A 25,267-nucleotide genomic window follows, 5' to 3' on the forward strand; every position below is an offset into this window, starting at 1 on the left:
ATGGAAGGCCTCACCGCCTTCAGCAGTGAGGAGGAGGTCCTGGATGGGTACCAGGTCCTCAGGGTCCTCGGCCAGGGCGGTTTTGGGCTGGTGATGCTGGCCTATCATTGGGAAAGCAGGACCCAGGTGGCTGTGAAGGTTGTGGAGAATGGTGGCCAGCACTCCTGCAGCTTCCAGCAGTTGTGCACAGAAGCAGAAATAATGAAGGGGCTGCATCACCCTCACATCATTCAACTACTGCAGGTCAGGCACACCACAGACAGGGGCTACCTTTTCATGGAATACGCAGTCAGGGGGGACCTTAGATGTTACATGGTAGAACGAGGGTACCTGCTGGATGGAGAGATTCGTCAGCTATTGAAACAAATTCTATCCGCTGTGCATTACTGCCATTCGCAGCACGTGGTGCACAGGGATTTAAAGTTAGAAAACCTGCTTCTCGACGCCCACCTAAACATTAAGTTGAGCGATTTTGGTCTCAGCTGCAAACTGGCTGGTGGAGAGCGCCTGAAGAGTCTGTGCGGGACCTTTGCCTACTGTGCGCCCGAGGAATTCTTAGGTGAGGAGTTCTGCGGATACAAGGCTGATGCCTGGAGTGTGGGCGTGATCCTGTACGCCATGGTGGCAGGCTCACTGCCTTTTGTTGGAGAGGATTGTGTGGAGCTGCGGGCAGCCATCCTGTCTGGATACTACAGAATCCCCCACTATGGAAACCCAGAGCTGTGTAACCTGGTGGACAGCTTACTGACCCGGGACCCTGAGGCCAGGCCCACAGTGGCAGACATCATGGGCCACCCCTGGCTCCATGCAGGACATGGAGCACCTGGAACCATTGATGAGTTTCTGTTTCTTCCCCAGGAGCAGGAAGTCTGGGAATTCCCATGGGGCCTCTGCCCTCCACTGTGGCTTCATGAATGGGATGACCCCTTGCCCCCTGTGCCACGCTGGGGGATCTCCCAACAGCAGGGCTTCAGCATCCCAGAAATACATAGACAGAGCCAAGTGGAGCCTGCAGCACCTCCTCAGGGTCCTGAAGCCCTAAGCTCCCTTGAGGACCTGGGATTGAAGCTGGGCTATCAAGCAGGCTCCCTGCCACCCAGGCTCCCAGCCAGTGCCTTGTGCCCAGGACTTCAGCAGGATCACAGCAAAGGGAAGCCCACGCCTCAGGCCATCCCTGGTGCTCAGAGCTGTCCCGCTCTCCAGTGCCTCCAGGGACACTCAGGCTGCAACAGCAGAGCCCGTGAGTGTGCCGCTCTCAGCTCCCAACCACTGGTGCTTGCAGGAGACCAGTCGGGGCAGACTCCTTGCCGCCATGGGACTCCCAGTGTGAGCAGCAGTGAGTCCTGCAGGACAGACAGTCCCCAACGGGCCGTGTGGACAAGGAGCCCCGCTGCCTGTGCAGTCCTCAGCCAGGATGCTCTGACCTCTCTCTCCACCACACTGAGCACCAACAGCAGTGGGGCTGATGGAGAAGTCAGGAGCTGCTCCCCGGGTGCCTCAGAGGAGCAGAGCATCCCAGGAATGCAGCAGCAGGAGGAGGAGCAGGAGGCAGGGACCACAGACAGGCAGGCCAGAAAGGGCAAGGGGCGCCTGGGGATTGGCAGGAGGATCATCCAATGCTTCAGCTGGATGTGTTGTGTCCTGCCAGCCCCAGAGGAAAGCCCTTGAGTGCAGAGAGGAAAGTGGCCTCTCAGTAGCCTCTTGGGAAATGCCCCCGAGGAGGGGCCCTTCCCTGAGGAGTGTAGCAATGAAGGGTAGTCAGGGACTCCTGTCTGGGAGGAGGGCAGGTGAGGAGGCAGTAAGAGAAACTGCAGGCAGAGAGGGAATATATAGTGTTACATTTTTCAGATGGCCATCAGGAAACATGTTTTCATGGTTAGGGGTCATGACCTTTTCCTAAGATAGAGGAACATGGTGTTGGATTTTGTTTAGAATTGATCCATGAATATCACTCCCTAGTTAAACTTCCTGTACCCAGACCTTATTGGGCCCCTCCCTTAGTCCCCCTTCTGGCTTGCAAGAGTATGATTTTCTCACGAAAACCTATTTTGCTTTTTCTCCCTCACCCTCATGATCCGTGTTGGGATTATGTGAGAGAAAGAATGGACTTGAACTTCCTGCAGCATCGTTGGTGCCGTGACGTGGATGGACTCAGCTCCATGGGAAAGGTGAGTAAGGCAGACTGCTCCTCTGGTGTTTGGAGAACCCCTGATCTTCTACATGGTCATTTATCTTTTAGATTCCCCAGGTCTCCGAGCCAGTTCAAAGCGATTGGTGTGGGATGCTGGTTGTAAGATACAGGGCCCACGTTGGATGACACTCTTGTCCTCCTCCCACTTTATTCTGTCTTTGATTATTGCCTGCACTCTCTGCTCAGGCGGCTCTCTGCCCTGGGAAGTCTTCTCACCCTGAGTTTCCTTCTCCAAGCCCAAGTTCCCAGGTCCCTGGATGAGAAACTCCTGCGACAACTTAGAGCTCCTAGATCTGAACTGAGGAGCCTGCATTGCAGACCGAGGTGGCCTCTCCCATTGAGCTGCCTTCTTGTGTGCCCCAAAGAACTCAGGACCCACATGTCTGGGAAGAAGTCACCTGGCACCTTAACTCGTGCCCATGCTTTCCGTTTTCCTGCCCAGGTTTTTCTTTGGCAAACAACATGTTGGAAGTCATTCCTTCCCAGAGCCATGCTCCTGAAGGTGACTCCCAGGGAAAATTTCTATCCTCAGGCCACACCCACGTTCCCCCTCTGCACATTCAACAGTTCTGCACTTGCCCACCCTCAAACTTTGGCCACAAGAGAGTTAGTTGAGACCCCCTTTGTAGAGCCTCATTTCCAAGTTCAGACATGATGCAGGGACAGCAGGAGTGCCAGAGGACAGAGGCAACGACTGCTAGGGGCAGCACGAACCTCAAAGACTCAGCGACTCCTGGGAGAATGGGGGGGGGTCCTAAAACTCAGCTGCTGTGGGGGGGTGAGGAAGGAGGAGGCAGCTTCTGGGGTCCACGTGGTGACCTAGTGATGAAGTGGCAGTGGGAGTGCCCAGGGAAGGAGCTGGTGGGGCCTGGGGGCCGTGTGGTGGGGCCTGGGAGTTACAAGAGGGCCCAGATAACCACAGGGGAGCCCAAGAAGAAGTAGGAAGAATCCTCGTGCAATCACAGGGAGGCTGCTGGGGACCGTGCTGGGGGCCCCATGACGGGTGGCTCCTGGTGGCTGCACTGGGGCATAAAGATGTGGCCTCACTCGGTGTGCCTGAGGAAGCAGAAGGAGGCAGCCAAGGCAGGCCATGAAGTGGCAGGTGCTGGGGAACCGTGCGGGCTGCCCAATGCTGCAGTGACAGCAGGGGCGCACAAAGATGGAGGCAGTGGCTGCTAGGGACCACCGAGTGACACCAGTGACTTATTGGCAGCAATGGGAGCCGGGCCCAGCCGCTTAAGGTAAGAGGTGAGCAGGGTAAGGCCCTGGAGGGTGAGGAGGGCAGCTGGGCCAGGTCGTGGAGGACAAGGAGGGGAGCAGGGTTTGGCCCTGATGGTGTTGAGGTTAGTGGGGCCTGGCCCAAGAGAGCAGCGTGCTGAGAGGGGCCCAGCCCTGTAGGGGGAAGAGGAGAGCGGTGCCCAGCCCTGGAGGGCGAGGAGGAGAGTAGGGTCTGGCCCTGGAGGGTGAGGAGGGGAACAGGGTCCAGCCTTGGAGGGCAGTGAGTGGAGCTGGGCCCAGGCTGTTTTCAAGGTGGGGAGCAGGGTCCAGCCCTGGAAGGTGGCGAGCAGAGTGGGCCCAGGCCTTGGAGGGCGAGGAGGCAAGCAGGGCCCGGCCATGGAGGGTGTTGAGGGTAGTGTGGCCTGTCCCTGTAGGGAAGCCCTGAAGTGGGGCCCAGGCTCTGGAGTGTGAAGGTTGGAGTGGGTCCCAGGTTCTGCAGGGCAAGGAGAGGTGCGGGACCCAGGCCCTGGAAGGCCAGGAGCGTAGCAGGGGCTGGCCCTGAAGGTGTGGAGGGAAGCGGGGTCTGGCTCTGGAGGGAGGACAGGGATGGGCCTGTGGGGAGCCTGGCTGTGGATGGGGAGGAGGGGAGCAGATCCAGACCAAGAGTGCGAGGAGGAGATTGGTGCCTGTGGGGAGCAACTCGGACTATACTGTTACTGGAATTAATACTTATTCTATACATCTGCTCTCCACAATATGGCGCTGGGAGAGGATCAAACAGCTTCTACCCAGCTGCCTCTCACCAACTTGATTGACTGAGCTGCAGGAGCTGATCTTGCTCCTGATTGGAGGAGAACAGCGTACTCGGCATGTGGGTAGCAGAGTTGGGATTGGTGGAAGAGGACTATAAAGGAGGAGAGAGACAACATGCACCAGGAACATCTAAGGGGAACATCTATCTGAAGGAACACCTGTGCAGCCCCCGAGAGAGCCGGCCGGCGGTGTGCCGCTCCCCCGCGGAAGTGGGGAATGTGGCAGGGGGAACCGCCCTTCCACGGAGGTGGAAGGGTCGGTAGCCACCCCGGGAAGAACCAGCAGCAAACCCGGGGAGGGCCGAGCAGACAAAAGAACAGCGCAGGGTCCTGTGTCGTTCCTCCATGAAGACGGGGAGCGACAGTGCCAGCCCTGGAGCATGAGGAGGGGAACACTGGCCCTGGAGGTGAGGAGGGGAGCACAGTTTGGCCCTGGAGGGAGGCCAGGGCCGGGCCTGAGGGGAGAAGGGCCCGACCCTGCAGGCTGAGGAGGGGATTGGGGCCCAGCTCTGGAATGTGGTGAGGGGAGCAGGGCCTGGCCCTGAAGGACAGCAATGGGAGCTGGGCCCAGGCTCTGGTGGGCAACTAGGGGAGTGGGGCCCAGGCCCTGGAGGACAAGGAGAGTGGGGCAGCCCTGCTGGGTGTCTAGTGCCACAACTGAAGGGAGCAGGGCCTGGCTCTGTAGGGCATGGAGAGGAGAAGGAGCCCAGCCCCAGAGGGTTGCCAGGGCCCTGCCTGAGGGGATCATGGCCCTGGAGGGCAAGGAGGAGAGAGGGGCATGTCACTGGAGCGTGGCCAGGGCCCTGCCTGTGCTCTGGAGCCTATGTCCTGTGGCCTGTGACCTGTGTCCTGAAATCTGTCCTGTGTCCTGTAGCCTGAGTCCTTTCGCCTGTGTTCTGTGTTGTGTAGCCTGTATCTTGTAGCCTGTGTGTTGTGTTGTAGGCGTGTGTCCTGTGGCCTGTATCCTGTGTCCTATGTTCTACAGCCTGTGTCCTGTAGCCTGTGTCCTGTGTCCTGTTTTGTGGCTAGTGTGTGTGTCCTGTGGCTTCTGTCTTCTTTCCTATAACTTGTGACCTATAGCTTGTCCTATAGAGTGTAGCTTGTGTGCTGTAGCCTGTAGTCTTTGTCCTAAAGCTGGTGTCTCTTTGTAGTAGCCTGTGTCCTGTGTCCTGAGCCTGTGTCGAGTGTCCTGTGTTCAGTGTCCTGTAGCCTTTGTATTATGTCTGATAGTCTGTTTCCTTTGTCCTTTGTCCTATAGGCTATATCCTATCCTCTGTGTCCCATGTCTTGTATCCTGTGATCTGTGTCCTGTAGCTGTGTCATGTGTTCCATATTCTGTGTCTTGTAGCCTCAGTCCTGTGTCCCGTGTCCTATGTTGTGTAGCCTGTGTCCAGTGTCTTGTAGCCTGTGGCCTATGTATGCAACCTGTGTCCTGTGGTCTCTGTCCTCTAGCTGGTGTCCTATGTCCCCTAGCCTGTGTCCCGTGTATTGAGCCTGTGTCCTGAGCCTGTGTCGAGTGTCCTGTAGTCTGTGTCCTGAGCCTGTGTCCTGTGTCCTGTGTCCTATATCCTGTGGCCTGTAGTCTTTGTCCTAAAGCTGGTGTCTCTTTGTAGTAGCCTGTGTCCTGTGTCCTGAGCCTGTGTCGAGTGTCCTGTAGTCTGTGTCCTGTGTCCTGAGCCTGTGTCCTGTGTCCTATAGCCTGTGTCCTGTAGTCTTTGTCCTAAAGCTGGTGTCTCTTTATAGTAGCTTATATCCTGTGTACTGAAGCTGGTTTCTTGTAGCCTGTGGACAATGTCCTGTAGTCTGTGTCCTGTGTCCTGTAGCCTGTGCCCTGTGCTCTGGATCCTATGTCCTGTGGCCTGTGACCTGTGACCTGTGGCCTCTGTCTTGTGTTGTGTAGCCTGTGTCCTGTATTCCGTGGCCTATGTCCCGTAGCTGTGGCCTTTGTCCTGTGGCCGGTGTGCTGTATGCTGTGGTGCAGGATATTGGATATGGCTACAGAACACAGGTTACAGGACACAGGACAGAGGCCACAGGTCACAGGCCACAGGCTACAGGATTCAGGGCATAGGCCAGAGGAAACAGGACACAGGATAGAGGACACAGAATACAGAACCAAGGACACAGGCTAGAAATCAGGCTATGGGACACAGGACACAGGCTACATGACACAGAACACAGGACATAAGATAGAGTCTATGGGACACAAGACACAGGACATAGGCCACAGGACACAGGCTACAGCACAGAGGCCACAGGCTACAGGACACAGGACATAGCCCAGATAACACAGGACAAGGGATATAAGACACAGAATACCGAACACAGGACACACGATACAGGACACAGGTTACAGGCTCAGGACATGGGCCAAAGGCTACAGGACACAGGTTACAGGCTACAGGAGACAGGACAAAGGCTAAAAAACATAGGACACAGGACACAGGCTACAGGACATAAGGACAGGCTACAGGACTCAGGACACAGGCTATATACATAGGACACAGGTCACAGGACAGAGGCTCAGGACAGAGGCTATGGGACACAGGACATAACTACAGATCAAAGGATACAGGCCACAGGCTACATGACACAGGATTCAGGCTACACGACACAGGCTGAAGGAAAGAGGGAACAAGACACCGGACACTGGTTATAGGATAGAGTGTCCTGTAGCCTGTGTCCCATAGCCATTGTCCTGTGGCCTGTGGCCTGTGTCCTAGATTGTGTAGCCTGTGTCCTGTGTCCTGTAGCCTCTGTCCTGTGTCCTGTAGCTTGTCGCCTATGTCTTGTGTCCTGCATCCTGTGTCCCGTAGCCTGTGTCCTCTAGGCTGTGTCCTGGTTCCATATTCTGTGTCCTATATCCTGTGTCTTGTGTCATCTGGGCTATGTCCTTTGTCCTGTAGCCTGTGTCCTCTGTCCTGTAGCCTTGGTCCTGTGTCCTGTAGCCTGTGGCCTCTGTCCTGTGACATCACAGACTACTGGACATAATACACAGGTTACAGGACCCAGAATACAGGACATAAGACACAGGCTATAGGACTCAAGACACAGGACATAGGCCAAAGGACACAGGCTACAGCACAGAGACCACAGGCTACAGGACACAGGACATAGCCCAGATGACACAGGACACAGGATATAGGACACAGAATACCGAACACAGGACACAGGCTATGGGACACAGGTTACATGATACAGGATATAGTCCACAATACACAGGAATTAGGCCACAGGCTACAGACCACAGGACATAGCCCAGATGACACAGGACACAGGATATAGGACACAGAATACCGAACACAGGACACAGGCTACTGGACACAGGTTACAGGCTACAGGACATGAGCCAAAAGCTACAGGACAGAGGTTACAGGCTACAGGAGCCAGGACTCATGTTAAACAACATAGGACACAGGACACAGGCTACAAGACACAGGGACAGGCTAAGGGCTCAGGATACAGGATAATGGATCAGGGTACATGAGCAGGCTAAAGGACAAGGACACTGGCTACAGGACAAAGCACAGAGGCCAAAGTGTAAAGTACACTGGCCGCAGGACAAAGGCCACAGCTACAGGATATAGCACAGACTACAGAACACAGGACACAGGGTTGAGGACATGAACACAGGCTACAGCACACAGGCTACAGGACACAGGCTACACAAGATAGAACACAAGCTACAGCATTCAGGGCATAGGCCAGAAGATACAGGACACAGGATACAGGACACAGAACACAGAACCCAGGACACAGGCTAGAACACAGGCTATAGGACATAGGTTACATCTAGAGGCCACAGGATTTAGAACACAGGATACAAGACATAGGACACAGGACACAGGACGCACGACAGAGGCTACAGGACACAGGACACAGGATCCTCAATGCATACATAGGCCATAGGCTACAAGACAGAGGACGCAGGCTACATGACACAGGATGAAGGACACAGGAAACAAGACACAGGACACAGGTTATATGACAAAGGCCACAGGCCACAGGACAAAGGCTGCATGGCATAGTCCACAGGCTACAGGAGCCGGGCTACAGGACACAGGATACACAACAAAGGACACAGGACACAGAATACAGGACACTGGTTAAGGAATACAGACTACAAGCTACAGGACACAGGTTACAGGACACAGCATACTCGATACAGGACACAAGCTACACGACACAGGCTGAAGGAACGAGGAAACAAGACACAGGATACCAGCTATAGGACAGAGGCCACAGGACACAGGACAAAGCCTGCATGGAAAAGGCCAAAGGCTACAGGCTATAGGCCACAGGACATAGGCCATAGATTACAGGACACAGGCTACACAACATATGACAAACATCACAGGATACAGGCTACAGGACCTAGGCCCCAGAGCTCAGAGAACAGGCTACAGGACACAGGACACACACTACAGGACATTGTCCACAGGCTACAAGAAATGGGCTTCAGGACACAGGACACAGACTACAGCAAAGAGGACACCAGCACTAGGACAAAAACTACAGGCCACAGGCTCAGGACACAGGACACAGGCTAGGGGACAGAGGTCACAGGCTACAGGACAGAGGCCACAAGATTCAGGATGCGTACATAGGCCACAGGGTACAAGATTCAGGACACAGGCTACACAACATAGGACACAGGACACATGACAGAGGATCCAGGACAGAGGCTATGGGACACAAGACAGACCACAGAACAAAGGATACAGGCTGCAGGCTACACGACACAGGATACAGGCTACACGACACAGGCTGAAAGAGAGAGGGAACAAGACACCGGACACTGGCTATAGGATAGTGTCCTGTGTCTTGTGGCCTGTGTCCTAGATTGTGTAGCCTGTGTCCTGTAGCCTCTGTCCTGTGTCCTGTAGCTTGTCGCCTATGTCCTGTGTCCTGCAACCTGTGTCCCGTAGCCTGTGTCCTATAGGCCGTGTCCTGGGTTCCATATTCTGTGTCCTATATCCTGTGTCCTGTGTCGTCTGGGCTATGCCCTGTGTGCTGTAGCCTGTGTCCTGTGTCCTCTGTCCTATCTCCTGTAGCCTGTGTCCTGTGTACTGTAGCCTTTGGCCTATGTCCTGTAGCCTGTGGCCTCCATCCTGTAGCATGTGTCCTGTGACTTATGTCACAAAGGACAAAGTCCAGTGCCTGCTCTCCTCCTCACCCACCACTGGTTGAATTGACACTTTCTTGTTGAGAAAAATAAAGCAGAGGAAAAGAGATAATATTGCGGGGAACCGAACCTTTTATTCTGTAACAGGGTTAGATCCAGAAAGGTCTCTGGACCTTGGACCTACAGGACACAAGACATAGGACATACGCGAAAGGACACAGTCTATAGGACAAAGGACAAAGGCCACTTCATGCTCACAGCCTCACTGTTGAGACCTCACCAAGCCATGAGAAATGTTTCCAAATCAAAGCAGAGATTGTCCAAGGTCCAGAGACCTTTCTGGACCTAACCCTGTTACAGAATAAAAGGTTCGGTTCCCTGCAATATTGTCTCTTTTCCTCTGCTTTATTTTTCTCAACAAGAAAGTGTCAGGTCAACCCTGGAGGGTGAGGAGGAGAGCTGGCACTGGCGTTGGAGGGCAAGGAGGGGAATGGGGCCAAGGCCCTGGAGGGTGAGGAGGGGTGTGGGGTCCGGCCATGGAGGGCGTTGAGGGGAGTGGGGCTGGGCCATGGATGGCAGCATGGGGAGTGGAATCCAATCCCTGGAGGTCTAGGAGTGGAGCAGGATCCAGCCCTGGAGGGCCTTGAGGGCAGTGGTGTCAGGCCCTGGAAGGCAAGGAGGGGAAGCAGGGTCCAGCCCTGGAGGGCAGCGAGCAGAGCGTGCCCAGGCCCTGGAGGGCGAGGAGGGGGGCAGTGTCTGGCCCTGGGGTGCCTTGAGAGGAGTGGGGCCCAGCCCTGGAGAGCAGTGTGGGGGCAGGGCCCAGGTCCTGAAGTGTGAGGAGGAGAGTGGGGTCTGACCTTGGATTGCAAGGTTGGGAGCAGGGCTGAGCCCTGGAGGGAGAGAATTGGAGTGGGGCCCATGTCCTGGAGGGTGAGGGGAATGGGGCGCAGGCCATGGAGGGTGAGGAGGGGTGTGCGACCCAGGCCCTGGAGGGTGAGAATTGGAGTGGAGCCCAGGCCCTGGAGGTCTAGGAGGGGAGCAGGGTCTGGCCCTATAGGGTGTTGAGGATATTGTGGCCCTTCCCTGTTGGGATGCATTGGGAAGGAGCCCGGCCTTGGCGAGGTGCAATTGGTGGGGGCCCAGGCCCTGGAGGGCGAGGAGGGAGTGGGGCCCAGGCCCTGAAGGGTGAGGAGAAGATTGGCGTCCAGCTCTGGAGGGCTTTGAGAAGAGCAGGGCCCGGCCCTGGAGGGCAAAAAGGGGAGCAGGGCTAGGCCCAGTAGGACGAGTAGTGGCACAGGGTCTGGCCCTATCGGGCACTGAGGGTAGTGGGGCCCGGCCTGGAGGGCTGGGAAGGGAGGGGTGCCCATGCCCTGGAAGGGGAGGAGGGGAGTGTGGCCCAGGCTCCCAGATGAGGGCCAGGATGCCCGGGTCCTGGTGAGCCCGCTGTGTCACAACCCCGTCCTGGTGAGAAGGGGCAGAGGCAGATGTGGTGGTGGGTGAGCCCATGAGCGGGGACTGCAGACGCCACCCTGGGAAGAGTCGGGAGCAGGTGCAGGGCTGCACCCCTGGTTTCCTGGGGAGGGGGGGATGGCCGGTTTCCTGAGAGCGAGCCCAGCAGGTGCCACATGGAACCCTGATGCCACATGGAGTGTCCTGTGTGTGTGTGATCGCAGGGTTTGGTTTCATTTTTTTAGCTTTCTTTTTATTTATTGGAAAGAGTGAAAGGATAGCTATATTCACTGGCTCACTCCCAAACACCCACAACTGGGAGCCGGGAGCTCCACCTGGTCTGGGGTGGGAGCAGGGACATGAGGACTTGAGCCCCCGCCTCAGGCCCTGCTGTGACTCAGCAAACATCGCCTTCCACCCCGCTCTGAGCTGGCTGCCCGGGAGGTGCGTGTGGATCTGCCTTTGGTGGGTCATCTGCCCAGGCCTTAATGAGGCCCCGTGGCCCCTGTTTAGGCTTCTCTTAGGGCTAGTCGTGTTCTCCAGAGGTGTTCTACCCCCTACCTGGGGGTCTGGCCCCTGGGAGCTCAGTGCAGAGGTGGCAGTGATCTTGGCGGCCGCGGTGAGCTGTCCCCTGCACTGCGCTCTCAGGACACCACGGCCCCGAGCTCACCACTTCCCCCGCACTGTGCTCCACCACAGCCCCCAGCTCACCATGGCCTCCAGGTCACCACCGCCTTCTGCTCTGTGCTCCACCATGTCCCCCAGCTCACCACTGCCCCCTCACTGTGCTCCCCCATGGCCCCCAGCTCACCACTTCCCCCGCACTGTGCTCCACCATGGCCCCCAGCTCACCACGGCCCCCAGAACTGTGCTCTCAGGACACCATGGCCCCCAGCTCACCATTGTCTCCGCACTCTGCTCCACCACAGCCCCCAGCTCACCATGGCCCCCAGCACTGTACTCCTTCACGGCCCCCAGCACTGTGCTCCATCATGGCCCCAGCACTGTGCTCCACCATGGCCCCAGCACTGTGCTCCACCATAGCCCCTAGCTCACCACAGCCCCCAGCACTGTGCTCCACCACGGCCCCCAGCTCACCACTGCCCCCAGCACTGTACTCCACCACGGCCCCTAGCACTGTGCTCCAACACGGCCCCCAGCTCACCACGGCCCCCAGCACTGTGCTCTCACGACACCACCGCCTCCGTGCCCCAAGCTCACCACTGCCCCCTGCACTTGTCTGTTACGCCCTCTCCTGATGCCTGCAGGAAGTCTTATGGCACTGGAGAGACGCCTGGTCTGTTTCCTTTTTTCTTTTAAGATTTATCGTGGGCCGGTGCCGTGGCTCACTAGGCTAAACCTCCACCTGTGGCGCCGGCACCCTGGGTTCTAGTCCCAGTTAGGGCGCCGGATTCTGTCCCGGTTGTCCCTCTTCCAGGCCAGCTCTCTGCTGTGTCCCAGGAGTGCAGTGGAGGATGGCCCAGGTGCTTGGGCCCTGCACCCACATGGGAGACCAGGAGAAGCACCTGACTCCTGGCTTCGTATCGGCACAGGGAGCCTTTGGTAGCAGCCATTTGGGGGGTGAACCAATAGAAAAGGAAGACCTTTCTCTCTGTCTCTCTCTCTGTCTCTGCCTAACTCTGTCTGAAAAAAAATTTATTGTGTTATTTGGAAGCGTTTCAGAGAGGGAGAGACAAACAGAGAGAGCTTCCATCCATTGGTTCACTCCCTAGATGGCCCCGGCAGCTGGGGCTGGGCCAGGCCAAAGCCAGGAGTTTCATTCAGCTCTCCATGTGGGTGCAGGGGTCCCAGCTCTTGGGCATCTTCCGGTGCTTTCCTGGGCCATCAGCAGGGAGCTGGAGCAGAGGTGGAGTAGCCGGGACCTGAACCAGTGTCCCACAGGATTAAGGACGCACAGGTGGCAGCCTCACTGCTGTGCCCAACACTGGCCCATGGAGCTATTTATCTATTTATTTTTTTGTTGTTGGAAGAGTTAAAGAGAGAGAGAGAGAAGTCTTCATCCGCTGGTTCACTCCCTGGTTGGCCACAATAGCTGGAGCTGGGCTGATCTGAGGCCAGGGGCCGGGGGCTTCCTCCGGGTCTCCTGTGCGGGTGCAGGGGCCCAAGGACTTGGGCCATCTTCCGCTGCTTTCCCGGGCTGTAGCCAGGAGCCGGATCATAGGTGGTGTGGCCGGGACTTGAGCTCGTGCCCAGATGGGGTGCTGGGACTGTAGGTGGCGGATTTGCGCACTATGCCACCTGGTGCTGGCCCCAGGAGCGGTTACTTAGACTTGAGACCTGTTGGGGCAGCTTCTCTGTCTGGAGCTTCCACAGTGACCTCTGTGGCCTTCCTGCCCCTCACAGCCTGACCTTGACCTGCCGTTGGTGGACACTGGGGTGCTGTGTCCCCCAGCTCAGGTGTGGGTGGTACTGTGGGTGGACACTGGCATGCTCTGTTCTCCAGATCAGGTGTGGGTGGTTTTGTGGGTGGACGCTGGGATTTCCTGTGTCCAGATCAGGTGAGGGTGGTGACGTGGGTGGACACTGGGAGGCTGTGTCCCCCAGCTCAGGTGTGGGTGGTGTCGTGGGTGGACACTGGGATGCTGTGTCCCCCAGCTCAGGTTGGGTGGGGCTGTGTGCTGGATACTGGGATGCTGTGTCCACCAGTTCAGGTGTGGGTGGTAGTGTGGGTGGACGTTGGGATGCTGTGTGATCCCCAACTCAGGTGTGGGTGGTGCCGTGGGGTGGACACTGGGATGCTCTTTTCTCCAGCTCAGGTGTGGGTGGTACTGTGGGTGGACGCTGGGATGCTGTGTGATCCCCAGCTCAGGTGTGGGTGGTGCCGTGGGGTGGACGCTGGCATGTTCTCTGTGTGTTGGAGACTCGTGCTGGGTGCTCTGTGAGGAAATCACAGTTTGCACCAGAGGTCCAGGAGTTTGCAGAGGGGCCCGGCACTTGGTGCAATGGGTGAAGCCGCCCGTGGCCCCGGCATCCCGCGTGGGTGCTGGATCGAGGACGGCTGCCCCACTTCTGTTCCCACTGCCTGCTGGTGGCCGGGGGAAGCCCTGGAAGACAGCCCAGGGGGTCCATCCCTGCACCCACGTGGGGGGCCCGGAGGGAGCTCCTGGCTCCTGCTCCTGCCCAGCGCATTGCGCCCATTTTGGGACTGAAGCAGCGGACACGAGCCGTCTCTCCACCTCCCTCTAATCTGGCTTTCAAGTAAAGGAAATAAACATAAATCTTTTTGATAAAGAAGTAGTTCACATACCTGCTTATTTTTGCCAGGGGAAACTCAGGATGGTGGGAACTCATGGGATTGCTCACGTGGTGGTGTGGACAGGCAGGAGTGAAGTCATGGGGGGGAACCACGGCTCTGCCATGCCTTCCTGTGCTTCGCTTACCAGAGCTGGACTGGGGGCGTGTACAGGCATGGCTGGCTCCGGCGTGACCACCAGAACCGCATCCGAGGGAAGAGGGATGGGCGGGAGGTTTTTCTAGAGTGAGCCGCCCGGTGTGCAGGGTTCACAGTCGCCACAGGGACGACTCAGCTGCTGGGTGCCTTCCGGCTCCTGGACCTCCACTCCCACCAGGAGGAGCCCTGAGCCCACTGGGACCCCAGCCCCTCAGTCCTGGCCGCACCGCTCTGCCTCCTGTCGCGGACGTTTCGTGGGAGAGGAGCCTGCTGCCTTCTGTGCCAGGCTTCCATCACTGATCCTGTCGTGTCTGTCCATGTGGCCACGCGTGTCTGTCCATGGTGGGGTCGTGTAGCGCTATGTGGAGGCAGAGCCTGGGGGCCATCGCTGCCTTTCAGTTCCTGTGGGTGGGGCTGTAGGAGGCAGGGCCTGGGCTGGGAGATGCAAGGTGGGGGGTTGGGGAGGGAGGGTTGGGGCTGGGGGAGGCAGGTTGGGGGCTGTAGGAGGCAGGGCCGGGGGGGGTGGGAGATGCAGGGTGGGGGGCTGCGAGAGGCTGGGTGCGGGGCTGGAGATGGCAGGGCCAGAGGCTGGGGGAGGCAGGGTAGGGGGCTGGGAGAGGCTGGGTGCAGGGCTGGGGGAGGCTGGGCCGGGGGCTGCCACCCCACAAAGGAGCTCCCAGCTAGGACCCAAGGTCTTGAAGTGCAGAGCCTGGGTGGTGCAGCAGGGTCAGGGGCACAGTGGATGAGTGACCCCAGCAGGCAGAGGCCGCAGTGACGTCCATGGGAAGATACCGTTCCCGGGATGGGGGTAGGAGGGCCACCCGCAGGGCATGGCTCATCTGGCGTAACTGACACAGTCAGGAGCTGTCGCACCGAGGCCGCCCTTGGCCAACACCGGAGAAAGTCCCGGGCCCTGGGGAGCTTGCCACTGAGATGGCCTTGGGCCGTGCCCATCCACTGCGATGCAGCCTGGGGCTCTTGGGGACGGATCCTGCGTGCCTCAGCGAGCCCAGAAAGAACACCCCTGGCGCAGTGGGTGTGCACGCGGGAGCAGGTGGCCCCCAGGCTGACTGTGGCTGGCTGGTAGGCAGGGCCTGGCCATGTGTGCCTGGCACTGGTCAACCATGGCCATCCCCCAGGAGGAAGGGCCCAGGCCATGTCAGGCAGCACAGACAGCAGCAGGTCCTCTGCCCTCTGGGGTTTTCCTTATGCAGCCGGGACCACCTGGCCACCCAATCCGGCCACCCACTCTGTAGAAGCCTTCGTACACCAGGACTGGGTTGGGGCCCTGCCCCATCCCTGCACCACCGACCCATTAGCTGCTAGTGTGACAGAGGGTTCGGAGGTCAGCACACGTGTGGGGAGGCCACCGCAGGTGGGCAGCAGTCCCAGCCACCCCGGTCTCCGTGCCGCCATGGGAGGCCCTGCTCCTGTGTCCAGCCTCAGCCCGGTGGCCCTCCTTGCTCCCTCAGAGGCTCTGTGGTGCAGCTGTGAGTGCCAGTGACGGCACGTGTCAAGTGGGAGCCCTGAGTCCTGGGGTAGGACAACTGGGCTGTCCCCGCATGAGAGAACTGGAGCCGGGTGCTCCCTGGGAGGCCAGCAGTTCCCCTTGTCCTGCCCAGGGCCTGTGCTCACTCCTGCCCGCACCACGCCGAAATGGACAGTGTCTCAGAGGACATCCCAGTGACCCCGTGTTGACCTCACACTAGTCAGGCCTGCTACGAGACTGACGGGGTGTGAGGTCTCCCCACCCTGCCAGGGGTCAGCTACAGGAGGAAGGGTTCCAGACATCCCATGGCCGGGGCCAAGCCACGCCCCCTGCTGCAGAGTGTGCCATGCAATGGCAGGAGGCTCAGTGAGCGGTTGCTGGAGGTGCCGTGGTGGCCCATGAAGCTGCCACATGGGGGAGGTATGAGCCACAGCTCTGCCACGAGGCGGGCATGCTGTCCTCTGCTGTCCTCTGGCCTGCAGGGGTGTAGTGTGTGAGCGGCGTCTCTGCCACATGGTGGGTGTGCTGTCCTCTGCTTCCCTCTGGCCTGTAGGGGTGCAGTGTGTGAGCCACAGCTCTGCCACGTGGTGGGCATGCTGTCCTCTGCTATCCTCTGGCCTGCAGGGGTGTAGTGTGTGAGCGGCGTCTCTGCCACGTGGTGGGCGTGCTGTCCTCTGCTATCCTCTGGCCTGCAGGGGTGCAACGTGTGTTGCGGCGGCTCTGTCCCAGGAGCTCCTCATCTAGAATGGGTTTCCCTTTTCTTCTCAGCTGCACCAGCAGGTCCTGGAGGGGCTTGGATGTGAGTTCAGAGACTGCGGTGGCCTGGTCTAGATCCCGGGGGGGCACTGGTCTACAGGTCTAGACCTTGGGAGGCCTGGTCTGCACCCAGGAGGGCTAGTCTACAAGTCAACACCCGGGACACCTTGCCTACACCCGGAAGGCCTGGTCTACATCTGGGAGGGCTTCATCTGCACACTGGGAGGCCTGGTCTACAGGTCTACACCCTGGGAGGCTTGGTCTAGACCCCGGGAGGGCTGGTCTACATCCCAGAGGGCTTGGTCTACACCCAGGAGTCATGGTCTACATCCGGGAGGCCTGGTCTACATCTGGGAGGGCTGGTCTACATCCCAGAGGGCTTGGTCTACACCTGGGAGGCCTTGTCTACACCTGGAGGCCTGGTCTACACCCGGGAGGCCTGGTCTACATCTGGGAGGTCTGGTCTACATCCCAGAGGGCTTGTTCTACACCTGGGAGGCCTGGTCTACACCCAGGAGGCCTGGCCTACACCCGGGAGGCCTGGTCTACACCTGGGAGGCCTGGTCTACACCTGGGAGGGCTGTTCTACATCCCAGAGGGATTGGTCTACACCAGGGAGGCCTGGTCTGCAGGCTGTTTTTGATCCTATAGGGCAACTTGAGGAAGTCTCTGCTGCCCCTGAACCCTGTGTGGTGCTGGGCCCTCCATTGCTCTGGGGGGCCCTGCACCCTGCACTGCTCTGGGGGGCTCCCTTTTGCCCTTCTTCGTGCTCCCCGCTCTGTTGGCCCCGTAGCACCTCCCTGCTCCACCAGCCCGCTGACGCTGCAGCACAGAAGGAGAGCAACGGACCTTCCATCCGCTGGTGCCCTCCCCGCATGTGTGCGGGGCTGGGCCAGGCTGGAGCCAGGGCCTCGTCTGAGACTCCTGCATGACCATGCCTGGGAGCGTCCCAGGTGCATTAGCAGGAAGCTGCCTCGGAGCCGAGCAGCCGGGACTCACGCCGGGCACGTGGGTGAGGGCATCCGAAGGCACCCATGGTGGGGACCGGGAGGGAGCTCCTGGCTCCTGATCAGCGCGGCTCTGGCCATTGCAGCCATCTGCGGGGTGAACCAGTGGATGGAAGGCCTCTCTGTCTGTCTTTCCCTCTCACTAACTGTAACGCTACCTCTCAAATAAATAAAATCTTTAAAAATAAATAAACAATTAAATATTAACAAAAGCTAAAAAATGTAATTAATCTATTTGAAAGACATACTTTCTGCGGGGAGGAACGGAGGGAAGGGGAGAGAAGGGGATGGAGAGAGCAAGAGTGAGAACAACACCACTTTCATTGTGAAGATCTCATAAACACGTTTCACAGTCTGCATTGCAAGAACTCAGGAGCCTGGAGGAGCGACAATAGGTCCCTTACCTTCCCCAGGACTTCTCCCTCAGGAGGAAGACAGGGGCTGAGTGAGGCTGAGGCTGTAACCTGCTGTTCTATGGGGAAGGAAGCCTGGCTTGTTTGTGCAGTGTCTCCAGCAACATTGTTTCTATTCTCTCCGTGTGCTCTGAGTGTTTCACCTTCAGAAGACAAACAGAGCAGCAGGCTGATGGTGGGCAGCACCACCAGAACTCAGTTTGCAAATGCTCAATTCCTCTAAAGGGACACCTTTATGCCTCTGTTTTTGTTTTTGAACATACAAGTACATATGTGTGTGATGAACGTAGACATGAGTGAGGGAGCCACCATCTGTTCAAGCCATGACAGAGCTTGGAAATCTTTTGGGACAATGAGATGACCCTGCCTGGGCCAAGATGAGCAGTTGACTCCTCTTACTGGACGTCTTTAATGGACAGGAACCAAGAGGAAATGAAAAAGGGGGTGGGAATAGAGACTGGAAGGATCAGTGCGTCTATACGTGTGTTGAAACAATAGAAAAAGCCTGAAGAGGACTGTGCTAATTTATCAAATCCTAAATACCGATCTCCACCACCAACTTAAGCCAAAAGCTTTTGGGGTCCTTTCTCTTTAACCAAGTAGAAAGTTTCTTGAGAAAACCAGCCTGGGGTGTCCCCAGCTGTGATTGGTCTAGAGCCTCCTCTGCCCTCAAGGGGGCCATTGTGATGTCATTCCAACTGCCTTAACAGTTCCCTGCTTGGGCTCGGTTCTGGTCAGTTGGCCCAGGAAGCTCTGTGGAGACTGCCTGAAGGATTGGACGACATCACTGGTTTTCCCTTGTCCTGTCATTTGTGGTGTTGTTTTGTCTCGTCTATTAGTTCTCCTTACCGTAGTGGTTCTTTTAGTTTTTCTTCTATTTTTTTTTTTTTTTTGCTATTTTGTCAATTTCTCTCCCCCTCCCATTTTTACATTGTGTGCTTGTGTATTTTCTGTAAATATTTGTTTATTTTTTGTTTTTTCTTTCACAGGCTAAATGTACTTGATGCTGTGTTGATTTTGTCCTCCTTGTGTTTCCTCGTTTTCTGACTGTTTTCTCATTTTTTGATCCTTTGATTTAGATAAGACTGTTATAAGACTTATTGATTAGCATTGTTACCATAGTTACCATAGTTGGTGTCACTTTACATCACCCTTTTTAGTATTCTGTGTGTTTTAAAACTTTTAATTCTTAATTTTCATACAGTGTTAGTGATTAGTATACCATAGTTCATAGAGTTAGCATTATCTAGTAGAAATATTAACATATTGAGTTGTTAATTTTGGTTTCCACTTTGCTTTTTTGATTTCTATTTGTTTCCCAGTTTTTGTTGTTACTTTAAGGGACTTGTAAGTGTTCCCAGTGTCAGAGTGCAGGGTGGGGGGTGGGGTGGGGATCCCACCATGGAAGGCCTCACCGCCTTCAGCAGTGAGGAGGAGGTCCTGGATGGGTACCAGGTCCTCAGGGTCCTCGGCCAGGGCGGTTTTGGGCTGGTGATGCTGGCCTATCATTGGGAAAGCAGGACCCAGGTGGCTGTGAAGGTTGTGGAGAATGGTGGCCAGCACTCCTGCAGCTTCCAGCAGTTGTGCACAGAAGCAGAAATCATGAAGGGGCTGCATCACCCTCACATCATTCAACTACTGCAGGCCAGGCACACCACAGAGAGGGGCTACATTTTCATGGAATACGCAGTCAGGGGGGACCTTAGATGTTACATGGTAGAACGAGGGTACCTACTGGATGGAGAGATTCGTCAGCTATTGAAACAAATTCTATCCGCTGTGCATTACTGCCATTCGCAGCACGTGGTGCACAGGGATTTAAAGTTAGAAAACCTGCTTCTCGACGCCCACCTAAACATTAAGTTGAGCGATTTTGGTCTCAGCTGCAAACTGGCTGGTGGAGAGCGCCTGAAGAGTCTGTGCGGGACCTTTGCCTACTGTGCGCCCGAGGAATTCTTAGGTGAGGAGTTCTGCGGGTACAAGGCTGATGCCTGGAGTGTGGGCGTGATCCTGTACGCCATGGTGGCAGGCTCACTGCCTTTTGTTGGAGAGGATTGTGTGGAGCTGCGGGCAGCCATCCTGTCTGGATACTACAGAATCCCCCACTATGGAAACCCAGAGCTGTGTAACCTGGTGGACAGCTTACTGACCCGGGACCCTGAGGCCAGGCCCACAGTGGCAGACATCATGGGCCACCCATGGCTCCATGCAGGACATGGAGCACCTGGAACCAGTGACGAGTTTCTGTTTCTTCCCCAGGAGCAGGAAGTCTGGGAATTCCCATGGGGCCTCTGCCCTCCACTGTGGCTTCATGAATGGGATGACCCCTGGCCCCCTGTGCCACGCTGGGGGATCTCCCAACAGCAGGGCTTCAGCATCCCAGAAATACATGGGCGGAGCCAAGTGGAGCCTGCAGCACCTCCTCAGGGTCCTGAAGCCCTAAGCTCCCTTGAGGACCTGGGATTCCAGCTGGGCCATCAAGCAGGCTCCCTGCCACCCAGGCTCCCAGCCAGTGCCTTGTGCCCAGGACTTCAGTGGGATCACAGCAAAGGGAAGCCCACGCCTCAGGCCATCCCCGGTGCTCAGAGCTGTCCCGCTCTCCAGTGCCTCCAGGGACACTCAGGCTGCAACAGCAGAGCCCGTGAGTGTCCCGCTCTTGAATCACAACCACTGGTGCTTGCAGGAGACCAGTCGGGGCAGACTCCTTGCCGCCATGGGACTCCCAGTGTGAGCATCAGTGAGTCCTGCCGGACAGACAGTCCCCAACGGGCCGTGTGGACAAGGAGCCCCGCTGCCTGTGCAGTCCTCAGCCAGGATGCTCTGACCTCTCTCTCCACCACACTGAGCACCAACAGCAGTGAGGCTGATGGAGAAGTCAGGAGCTGCTCCCCGGGTGCCTCAGAGGAGCAGAGCATCCCAGGAATGCAGCAGCAGGAGGAGGAGCAGGAGGCAGGGACCTCAGACAGGCAGGCCAGAAAGGGCAAGGGGCGCCTGGGGATTGGCAGGAGGATCATCCAATGCTTCAGCTGGATGTGTTGTGTCCTGCCAGCCCCAGAGGAAAGCCCTTGAGTGCAGAGAGGAAAGTGGCCTCTCAGTAGCCTCTTGGGAAATGCCCCCGAGGAGGGGCCCTTCCCTGAGGAGTGTAGCAATGAAGGGTAGTCAGGGACTCCTGTCTGGGAGGAGGGCAGGTGAGGAGGCAGTAAGAGAAACTGCAGGCAGAGAGAGAATATATTGTTGCATATTTCAGATGGCCAGTAAGGAAACATGTTTTCATGGTTAGGGGTCATGACCTTTTTCTAACACAGAACATGGTGCTGGATTTTGTTTAGAATATTAATCCATGAACATCACTCCCTAGTTAAACTTCCTATACCCAGGCCTTATTGGGCCCCTCCCTTAGTCTCCCTTCAGGCTTGCAAGAGTATGATTTTCTCACGAAAACCTATTTTGCTTTTTCTCCCTCACCCTCATGATTCGTGTTGGGATTATGTGAGAGAAAGAATGGACTTGAACTTCCTGCAGCATCGTTGGTGCCGTGACGTGGAGGGACTCAGCTCCATGGGAAAGGTGAGTAAGGCAGACTGCTCCTCTGGTGTTTGGAGAACCCCTGATCTTCTACATGGTCATTTATCTTTTAGATTCCCCAGGTCTCTGAGCCAGTTCAAAGCGATTGGTGTGGGATGCTGGTTGTAAGATACAGGGCCCACGTTGGATGACACTCTTGTCCTCCTCCCACTTTATTCTGTCTTTGATTATTGCCTGCACTCTCTGCTCAGGCGGCTCTCTGTCCTGGGAAGTCTTCTCACCCTGAGTTTCCTTCTCCAAGCCCAAGTTCCCAGGTCCCTGGATGAGACACTCCTGCGACAACTTAGAGCTCCTAGATCTGAACTGAGGAGCCTGCATTGCAGACCGAGGTGGCCTCTCCCATTGAGCTGCCTTCTTGTGCGCCCCAAAGAACTCAGACCCACATGTCTGGGAAGAAGTCACCTGGCACCTTAACTCGTGCCCATGCTTTCCGTTTTCCTGCCCAGGTTTTTCTTTGGCAAACAACATGTTGGAAGTCATTCCTTCCCAGAGCCATGCTCCTGAAGGTGACTCCCAGGGAAAATTCTATCCTCGTGCCACACCCACATTCCCCCTCTGCACATTCAACAGTTCTGCACTTGCCCACCCTCAAACTTTGGCCACAAGAGAGTTAGTTGAGACCCCCTTTGTAGAGCCTCATTTCCAAGTTCAGACATGATGCAGGGACAGCAGGAGTGCCAGAGGACAGAGGCAATGACTGCTAGGGGCAGCGCAAACCTCAAAGACTCAGCGACTCCTGGGAGAATGGGGGGGGGTCCTAAAACTCAGCTGCTGTGGGGGGGTGAGGAAGGAGGAGGCAGCTTCTGGGGTCCACGTGGTGACCTAGTGATTCAGTGGCAGTGGGAGTGCCCAGGGGAGGAGCTGGTGGGGCCTGGGGCCGTGTGGTGGGTCCTGGGAGTTACAAGAGGGCCCAGATAACCACAGGGGAGCCCAAGAAGAAGTAGGAAGAATCCTCGGGCAATCATAGGGAGGCTGCTGGGGACCGTGCTGGGGGCCCCATGACGGGTGGCTCCTGGTGGCTGCACTGGGGCATAAAGATGTGGCCTCACTCGGTGTGCCTGAGGAAGCAGAAGGAGGCAGCCAAGGCAGGCCATGAAGTGGCAGGTGCTGGGGAACCGTGCAGGCTGCCCAATGCTGCAGTGACAGCAGGGGCGCACAAAGATGGAGGCAGTGGCTGCTAGGGACCACCGAGTGACACCAGTGACTTAGTGGCAGCAATGGGAGCCGGGCCCAGCCGCTTAAGGTAAGAGGTGAGCAGGGTAAGGCCCTGGAGGGTGAGGAGGGCAGCTGGGCCAGGTCGTGGAGGACAAGGAGGGGAGCAGGGTTTGGCCCTGATGGTGTTGAGGTTAGTGGGGCCTGGCCCAAGAGAGCAGCGTGCTGAGAGGGGCCCAGCCCTGTAGGGGGAAGAGGAGAGCGGTGCCCAGCCCTGGAGGGCGAGGAGGAGAGTAGGGTCTGGCCCTGGAGGGTGAGGAGGGGAACAGGGTCCAGCCTTGGAGGGCAGTGAGTGGAGCTGGGCCCAGGCTCTGTTTTCAAGGTGGGGAGCAGGGTCCAGCCCTGGAAGGTGGCGAGCAGAGTGGGCCCAGGCCTTGGAGGGCGAGGAGGCAAGCAGGGCCCGGCCATGGAGGGTGTTGAGGGTAGTGTGGCCTGTCCCTGTAGGGAAGCCCTGAAGTGGGGCCCAGGCTCTGGAGTGTGAAGGTTGGAGTGGGTGCCAGGTTCTGCAGGGCAAGGAGAGGTACGGGACCCAGGCCCTGGAAGGCCAGGAGCGGAGCAGGGGCTGGCCCTGAAGGTGTGGAGGGAAGCGGGGTCTGGCTCTGGAGGGAGGACAGGGATGGGCCTGTGGGGAGAAGGGCCTGGCTGTGGATGGGGAGGAGGGGAGCAGAGCCAGACCAAGAGTGCGAGGAGGAGATTGGTGCCTGTGGGGAGCAACTTGGACTATACTGTTACTGGAATTAAGAGTTATTCTATACATCTGCTCTCCCACAATATGGCGCTGGGAGAGGAGCAAACAGCTTCTACCCAGCTGCCTCTCACCAACTTGATTGACTGAGCTGCAGGAGCTGATCTTGCTCCTGATTGGAGGAGAGCAGCGTACTCGGCATGTGGGTAGCAGAGTTGGGATTAGTGGAAGAGGACTATAAAGGAGGAGAGAGACAACATGCACCAGGAACATCTAAGGGGAACATCTATCTGAAGGAACACCTGTGCAGCCCCCGAGAGAGCCAGCCGGCGGTGTGCCGCTCCCCCGCGGAAGTGGGGAATGTGGCAGGGGGAACCGCCCTTCCACGGAGGTGGAAGGGTCGGTAGCCAACCCGGGAAGAACCAGCAGCAAACCCGGGCAGGGCCGAGCAGACAAAAGAACAGCGCAGGGTCCTGTGTCGTTCCTCCATGAAGACGGGGAGCGACAGTGCCAGCCCTGGAGCATGAGGAGGGGAACACTGGCCCTGGAGGTGAGGAGGGGAGCAGAGTTTGGCCCTGGAGGGAGGCCAGGGCCGGGCCTGAGGGGAGAAGGGCCCGACCCTGCAGGCTGAGGAGGGGATTGGGGCCCAGCTCTGGAATGTGGTGAGGGGAGCAGGGCCTGGCCCTGAAGGACAGCAATGGGAGCTGGGCCCAGGCCCTGGTGGGCAACTAGGGGAGTGGGGCCCAGGCCCTGGAGGACAAGGAGAGTGGGGCAGCCCTGCTGGGTGTCTAGTGCCACAACTGAAGGGAGCAGGGCCTGGCTCTGTAGGGCATGGAGAGGAGAAGGAGCCCAGCCCTAGAGGGTTGCCAGGGCCCTGCCTGAGGGGATCATGGCCCTGGAGGGCAAGGAGGAGAGAGGGGCATGTCACTGGAGCGTGGCCAGGGCCCTGCCTGTGCTCTGGAGCCTATGTCCTGTGGCCTGTGACCTGTGTCCTGAAATCTGTCCTGTGTCCTGTAGCCTGAGTCCTTTCGCCTGTGTTCTATGTTGTATAGCCTGTATCTTGTAGCCTGTGTGTTGTGTTGTAGGCGTGTGTCCTGTGGCCTCTGCCCTGCGTCCTGTATCCTGTGTCCTATGTTCTGCAGCCTGTGTCCTGTGTCCTGTTTTGTGGCTGGTGTGTGTGTCCTGTGGCATCTGTCTTTTTTCTTATAGCCTGTGACCTATAGTTTGTCCTATAGAGTGTAGCCTGTGTGCTGTAGCCTGTGTCCTCTATCCTGTGTCCTGTGTCCATTAGCCTTTTCATGTGGCCTGTGTCCTTGTCCTGTAGCCAGTGTCCCATTGCCTGTGTCCTATAGCATGTATCCTATAGCCTGTGTCATTTGTCCTGTAGCCTGTGTCCTGTGTCCTCTGGCCTGTTTCTTTTTGCATGTGTCCTGTGGCCTATGTCCTGTGTCCAGTGTAGTGTTGCCTCTGTCCTATAGCTGGTGTCCTGTGTCTTGTTCCCTCTGTCCTTTAGCCTGTGTCCTGTAGCCTGTGTCTTGTGTCCTGTTACTTGTTTCCTGTGGCCTATGTCCTGTGTCTTGTGTCCTGTAGCCTGTGTCTTATGTCTGATAATCTGTTTCCTTTGTCCTTTGTCCTATAGGCTATGTCCTATCCTCTGTGTCCTATCTCTTATATCCTGTGTTCTGTGTCCTGTAGCTGTGTCATGTGTTCCATATTCTGCATCCTGTAGCCTCGGGCCTGTGTCCCGTGTCCTATGTTGTGTAGCCTGTGTCCAGTGTCTTGTAGCCTGTGGCCTATGTATGCAACCCATGTCCTGTGGTCTCTGTCCTCTAGCTGATGTCCTATGCCCCCTAGCCTGTGTCCTGTGTATTGAGCCTGTGTCCTGTGTCCTGAGCCTGTGTCGAGTGTCCTGT

At 57.2% G+C, this 25,267-nt stretch overlaps 2 pseudogenes; both read left to right on the forward strand.

Annotated features, from left to right (window-relative positions):
• Positions 1-6,156, forward strand: LOC149120349 (MAP/microtubule affinity-regulating kinase 4 pseudogene; annotated as a pseudogene).
• A 13,117-nt stretch (positions 6,157-19,273) lies between these two features.
• Positions 19,274-25,049, forward strand: LOC149120350 (MAP/microtubule affinity-regulating kinase 4 pseudogene; annotated as a pseudogene).
• The last annotated feature ends 218 nt before the right edge of the window (positions 25,050-25,267 follow it).

Source organism: Oryctolagus cuniculus, chromosome 19 (genome assembly GCF_051225735.1).
Source record: "Oryctolagus cuniculus isolate XC-2025 breed Fujian yellow rabbit chromosome 19, ASM5122573v1, whole genome shotgun sequence".
NCBI lineage: Eukaryota > Metazoa > Chordata > Mammalia > Lagomorpha > Leporidae > Oryctolagus > Oryctolagus cuniculus.